Raw genomic sequence first — 7,839 nt, forward strand, 5'->3', positions numbered from 1 at the left:
CATGTAGTTGGCCTTGTATATCAGGTTTTCCTGTCTCCATCTCCAAAGTGCTGAAAATAATATAACAATAACAATACCTCCACCACTAACCTTTCCATTTCTCACCTAGTAACTGTTTTGGAAGTTTTTAATTGATGAACAATATTTTTCTCTAAAACAGTGAATTGTTTCTTACTAATGTCTGTGGTGTAAGTTAATTATTTTTCTTAGCAAAAGAGAAAAATTCAAAGCAGGAAATAAGGCATAATTCCAAAATAAAACTTTTATGCCTAAAGTATGTACATTCTTACCCTAATTTGTACAATTATTGCCCTAATCTGTTTTTCGGATCAACGCCACTTCTGAACAGATCTTGTTTCTCTCAATTGGTTGTGTCATACTCCATCTAGTGGGCACGGAATAACCCTCCTTCGTGCTTTCTGTAGATAAGTTCCAAACTTGCATGTGCTGAAATTCTATAAGGACTGTTTCTGCAAACATCTGTCTCTCCTATATTCCATAACATTAATACATTTTCTGCATAATTTCCTAAAATTCACTACCCTTATGTTGATCATTAATTTGATTTGGTACAGCACTTATGTGACGTTCTTGCTTTAGACTTACGCTCTACTATCTTAAGAAACAATGGTATTCATTCAACCTTAGTCCTCTGTATCAAACCCTTCGGTTTTCTTCCATTTTCAAGTTTCACGATTATCTTAGGAAATTCTGATGCCTACCATTTATTCTAAAACATGATTTATACCTCTTAATCTACATTGTACCTTGTTTCTCTATATCTTATTCCTTTCTCAATAACTTCAGTGATCTCCCAAGCATTTTTCATATTAGCATATCATCTTCTCAATGCCATAACCTGACGCTGAGGGACAATTAGGTATTGTAGCACAAGATGAGACTCCTGCCTACTGCCACTTACCTGATTTCTCATGCTCTTATGGGTTTCTAATACACTTCTACCTGACCACATCTCCGATGACAGCTTCTTCAATCTGGCGATGCCTATACCACAGGTAATTTTCTCTGAATAAAGTTTGACTAAGTGGGTTTCTTTTTGGATTTTACAAGGCATTCTTAACCTAAAATTAGTGAACATTTTTTGGTAATAAAGACAAACAACTTTAGTAAGCAACATATAATAGAACATTCTTTTATGCTCTAATACTCACTTAATAACCAATATTGTATGTATATATGGATAATGCCACTGCTTATTGACTGTGAACACTTTGTGGAAATATATTCTTTGAATACCCATTTTAAATTCTTGGGCGCATATGCTTAGTAGTGGGATGGAATTATCGAAAGATACCATTGTGTTTAACATTGAAAGAAATCACCCACACTCTTTCTCTATGATTTGCGAACCACCATTTTTCATTACCAGCAGCAATGTATCAATATCATAATTTATTGACAGCCTATAAACGTTCAGAATTCCCTTTTTTGACATGATACTCCCTTTAGCAGAAGCAGTATCCCACATGGTTTAATTGCTCTAACATAATGATGATGATATCAATAAATGTATTTGTCTTTCAGAGCATAATTTTTATGAAATATAAAAAAATTTAGTTTTATTTGAGAATTCAGATTATAGTAAATTAAAACATGCTAATTTACTGGGTATTATCCTGAGAACAAATGATTTCTCTTCTATTGGAATTCCATTACTGTGGCTCATACATGACTGAATTATATATCACAACCTTTTCATTAAACAAATGACAGCAGAATATTTAAGTGCATTCTTTCTAAGTTGTTTTTAAGCCTAAGGCTTTGTCCACTTATCTACCTCCCAGATGCCTCTAATCACCCATTATTTTTTTCTTTATTTTGCATTCCAACCACAGTTCTCCCTACCACCTTACCTCCCCCGCCCTTCCTCACCCCAGTCCATCCCCCACCTCCCAATGAAAAAGGGCTTCCATGGGAAGTAGAGATTGTCCAGCACTTCAAGTTAGGGCAGGATCAAGCCCCTCCCCCCTGCATTAAGGCTGAGCATGGAGTCCCACCATAGAAAATGGGCTCCAACAAGCTAGCTCATGCACCAGGGATAGGTCATGGTCCTACTACCAGGGGCCCCTTAGACAGTCCACGCTTCACCACTGTCTCCCATAGGTGGAGAGCCTAGCTCTGTTCCATGGAGGCTCCACAGCTGTCGGTCTAGAGTTCATGAGTTTCCACAAGCTTGGTTCAGCTGTCTCTGTAGATTTCTCCATTATTATCTTGATCTCCCTTGCTCATATATTCCCTTCTCCCTCTCTTCGATTGGATTCCTGGAGTTCGGCCTGGTACTTGGTTGTGGATCTCTGCACCTAGTTCTATCAGTTACTGGATGAAGGCTCTGTGATGACAGTTGGGATATTCACCAGTCTGATTATAGGTAGAGGGCAGTTTGGGCACCCTCTGTTTTTACTTTCTACTCTATTCTGGGAGTCTGAACCTAATCTTGGTGTCTTAGTTACTTTTCTATTGCTGTTATAAAACACTGTGATCAGTGTCACAGTAGAAAAAGTTTATTGGTCTAAGAGGCTTAGAATCCATGATAAAAGAATGAAGTGATGGCTGCAAGAGCAGGAGGCTGAAGATTCAGAAACTGAAACGCAATCAGGAGGCAAAGAAAGTGAACGGGCACAGAGTTTTAAAACCTTAAAGCCTGCCCAAGGTAACAGTTTCTAAACTTATTCGAATAGTGTCACCAACTCAAGACCAAGTTTGAAACACCTGAGTCTATGGGGGGGGCATTCTCATTCTAAACCCCACACTTGATGAAACTTCCTCTAGCCCCAGAAAAGAACCTTTGGTACATTTTCCACCCCAGCTATTGCTGGCAACAAAGTTAGCATTTCTGTAAGATCCAATAGAATAGTAAGTCATTTTACATTCAAACAAAGCCTTTAATTTCCAAGAACTAAACATATTCCTAGTGGTTATTTTTCCAGGTGAAGACATACGTGCTACACTACTTACCAAAATAAAGAAACAATATCCAGGTGGAAAATACATAAGTTATTTCATGAAGTCAATCATGATGCTGGGATTATTTTACTCAGTTTCTATCAAGAGGGATTCTCAGCCTGTTTCCTAAACCCTCTAGTTATAAGCAATTTAATTTTAATGTGCTGCAAAACAAGGACCAGTTAGTAACTTAACTTGGCACTGATAATGGATGCTTTCTCAATATTGACTTTAAAACCTTCTTATCCTCATTAGGGGAAGCAATTCATAATACAGAGGTAGTTAAGACAATACAAACAGACTTTCCATGCTACCAAATAGATTTGATCACAACAACAGCTATATTAGAGAATAATGACTGTATTCTATCTTCTTTATTGGGGACTATTCCTATTAAGTATAATTATCAGCTAAATTCTTCACTACCACTGAAAAAGAAATGCCTATTGAAGTCATTATCAATTTACAGAGTTTTCCAAAGTGAATATCTGAGTGTTTTAACTGCCTGTTCAGCTCCTAAAGGCTGCGACCAATTGTTAACTGTTCAGTATACCTTTGCATATTAATAATGCATAAAATAATAAAAGTGTTTGGCTTCTATCCCTTGGAACTGAGTTTAAAGTGTATCATTTGTCCACAGGAGTAAATGATACCTCCTGTTAACAATCAAAACATAAAGAGGTGCTCATTGAAATTGTAACTTTGGCTTAAAACTCATGCAAGCATTGAAAAAAACAAAGTTGTAAACAAATTCATTAGGTGACAGCATGGGAGAATAGAAAGAATAGGATTTGTAAATTCAAAATAGAACATAGATTCTATTTTCTCTACTTAGTTCCCACTGAAGAAAATTACATGGCATTCTGAGACTGTTATTTTCTTACAGAAACATTAGTACTACTTGGCAGAATTGTGACTAATTCCAAATAAGCTCACTGATATGTAAATCTCTTGGTGAATTTCATTAGAAAATCTTGCATTACAATATGAACTCCAGAGACCCAGGTGTTTCAAACACTTTTACCACGTGGTAGAAACTGGGCTATGAATGCCGATAGGTGACTGAGCACATGGCAGTCATATGCGAGGTCATGGGTTCAATACTGGGTATGGTAAAAGGAAAGTGAAGGTCCGATACCATGTTGTGTATATGAGACATGAATATTTTTATTATTCTGTGAAAATAAAGAGTTTTCTATAATTACTATTTTGGTACTCTCCGATGATAAATAGTTGGTAATAGTTTGAATTTTTTGTTTTGAGTCAATTATAAGATCTACTGTCTTTTGCACTTGGTTTAGGAAAAATCCAATGTTTGAAATGATTTAAATTGCACATTTATTCTATCTTCTTCTTTCTCATTGCTTTTGTCCCTCCTGTCTCAAGCAATGGTGTTTAGTGGCTGCTACCGCTCATCATGTTTACGAGCTGTCAAGGAAGTCTCTTGGGTGCTTGTCCCCGCTCTCCCCCATGCAGCCGTCCTTTATAGGAGACAATGAATGGACGAGTACAAATGGCTTCTTTCTGATCAAGAGAGATGCTAATTTCAGGAACTCTGTGAACCGAGGAACATCACGTTAATGGTATGAAATGACTCTAATTGCTGTCATTACAAATGTTGCACACCAAGGTATTTTATTTCCTGTGAAGCGAGATTGCTAAATATCCTTGTCTACCTGTTAGGTGAATTAGGTAGACAGCTAAGTTCAAGATGACTTCCCTAAGTGTCTGTTTGTCAACACTGCTCTTCCTGCCAGGTATCTCAGCTTTTTTCTTCATGAACTATTACTCTAAATAGCTAAGCTAGCCTCCAGCATAGTGCTCAAAGCAGAAGGAAACACATAAACTAAGTGTTCCATCCTAAGTTCCATCAGATTTACTGGTTAGTCAAGTTTTTTGATGACCTTTGCCTAACAAATGAATGTAGCTTGTTAATGTATTGTACAATCTGAATTAGTGACTAAAACAATGGGAAGCACTCCTGACACTGGCAGTACATAAAATATCAATAAATAGCCATTGTTATTAGGACTATATGTTTTACAGTCTTAATTCGTTTGTATCAGTCAACTCTGTAACCATAGTGAATAAAAGATATAATACTAATTTCTCCAACTGCACCTAGTCTTGTACCAAATGTCTGGGTAACAGTTGACCCCCCAAAAAAAAATCTTTGGAAATTAGTTAAATTGAATCTGTAGCCTTTTAGAGTAAAAAGCTCCTATCTTCATTTTATATGAGTCATGTATGTCTCCAGTCCCAAACCCCCCAATTTTTTAAAAAATTTCTTTCTTTGAAGAGTCAAGGAAATATCTAAATGACTGAGTATAACTTCTGCCATCTTTAGATATAGCTGACAAACACATATTTAAGGCAAGTAACATTCTTAAACTAAAGTAAATAATACATTTATAAAAACTCTATATAACTTGTAACACAAGACATTGTAAACAGTGAATGGGTCTAAATGTGAGAGTCAGTATCATACAGGGGTAGGTGCATAACATCCTGATCTCTGCTAAATGTAAACACACCACCAGCTTAGAGCAAGGCATTTCTGTAATGGTATGCAGACTTTCTTTTCCAGTCTTCACTTATGTAACAAAGAAATATAAGGAGATTTTCCTTTATACTATAGGAATATTTACCATCCATGTAAGTAAGGATCATAGGTTAGGATATATAAAATAATAGAGGACTGCTGGATGTAGTGGCCCATGCCTTTGATGGCACATGTCATTAGTCCTTGTATTCAGGAGGCAGACGCATGCAGATATCTGACCAGTCTGATATACAGAGTAAGTTCCAGGACAGCTATAGCCATCCTGTGATCTCTTGTCTGGTGTCTTTGTTTGGGGGATAATATGCCATGAAATAAAGTTCCTCTAAATAAAAATATATAAATAATTCTTTCATCTGTAATATTCAAAAATACATGATTTTCCTTCATTAAAATAGTTGGCATTTTTAAGGATATTATACAAGGGAAACTCATTTTACCTCCTGATCTGTTTTGTTAATTACACATTTTTTAGAAACAATTTGTATATTCATTGTAGTATAACTTTCATATATAGCAACACCTGTTATTTTAATTACAACACATATTTTCTTTCTTAATCTTTTTATTTTTATGACTTTTATGATTTCTAGTACACTTTTCCAACTTGACTATTTCATTAATAACTTAGAACTCCATAGGATAACTTCATTTATTTCCTATTATTAAAATTTCAGTTATTTTATTCTGCAGTAGTTAGCATTTTCTCAAATTCTCCCCCATGTTCGCTATCATTTTAGCCTGGCTTCCACTTCCCTTTTCTTGGCTTTCTGCCTTTTGCCTTCCCATCTAATTTTACATCTCTTATTCTACTTTTCTGAATTTATCGATACTATTTGAAATTTAGTTGTGTTTCTTTGAACTTTATAGATAGCATTTGAAAGTTATTTTTTGTAAGAATATGTATTGTGGAAACCTGACATAATTTTGCATTCACACTTTCTTTTGCTTGTGCCACAGCAAGTTCTTTGGTCACTTTTTTCTTCTTCTTTTGTTAAATTATGAATCTACATTTCTCTCTGTCTTTAAAGAGTCCTTGGGATTTGTCATTTCATTCAGAAATAAGATAATCGAGCGTTTTTGTTCTCAAGTTCTTTTATTTCGATGGGAATTTATTACCAGATGATATTTAGAGCCAAGTATAAACATGTCAAAGATGCAATCATTCACTGCACTTCTGGCTTGCCTGTTGTCACTTAGCCATTCTCTTCGATGTTCTGTGATAGACTATGCTATAGGAATCCAGAAACTTGAAAGATGTAAATAATATGCCATCTTGATTTTATTTTAGGGCATGAAATAAGCACAGAATAATGAAAGAGTACCAATGGGAATATATAAGGTGTGCTTTTCTTTTACCTACTGTGATGTCTGGAAGTAACAGTGAAGATTTGGAGAACTCAGTTTTCTGACTGCACATAGACTGAGCCACCCAAATTCTTCACAGTCACAGTCATCAGAACAATTAGTTGACTACAGGTGGACTTAACCACCCAAAGGCTTCACATATACACAGTCATCAGAACACCTGAGCACTGGAAAAACTGCTTAAGCCCCAAAAGAAACAGAAGCCAACAAAGGAGACTGAGTCCCATATGAAAAAGCAAAGAGTCTTTATTTTAATCAAGTTTGCAAACTCTGTCTCTCCTCATGTCCAACGAATCGGAATAACCAAAGAGTCCGAGCTCAATTAGAATAGTACTAGAGGTGGGGGTGAGGGGTATCTGAGCTTCAGGGCCCCTGATTGACTGACATTTGTCTAGGGGTGTCCTGTTGAGGTGCTCTGGCAGGTATCTCTATCAACAGCTCTTGGAATGCCAGGCATTTCCTTTGAATGGTCTGCTCTTGGAAGGGCTTCAGGCAATCTCAGCCTGTGGTTCCTCCTGCAGACAGGCATTGTCTCAGGGTAAACTATGGAGACTCCAGATTCCATTTAAATTCATTGTTGGCCAGAGTCCCAGGTGATAAAGGTTGGAAGTAAAGAACTTCCTATGGGTGACCTGCCCAGACAGCTTATCATGGCTGGTCCCCACAGACATCTACTACAGGACAAGCTCCTTAAAATATTTACATATGAAAGAAGTATGAAAGGGATGTCTAAATAACAGGAAAGGCAAAGCCTGAACTAGGCATCTCTTGCCGCCAAATGAAACCTCCAATACAAAGAATACATTGCATCTAGTTGAGTTAATGGCCAAAGAGGCCCCATGGTAACCCCAAAACAACCCAGGTTATTGCCAACATTATTGGTTGTTCCACAAAATAGTGGTAAAGATCAATTGCTGGAGACAACACATACATAATACCCATTGGAC

This window comes from Alexandromys fortis, unplaced genomic scaffold (genome assembly GCF_014885135.2).
Source record: "Alexandromys fortis isolate MF-2015 unplaced genomic scaffold, M_Fortis_MF-2015_v1.1 scaffold_53, whole genome shotgun sequence".
In the NCBI taxonomy this organism is placed as follows: Eukaryota; Metazoa; Chordata; class Mammalia; order Rodentia; family Cricetidae; genus Alexandromys; species Alexandromys fortis.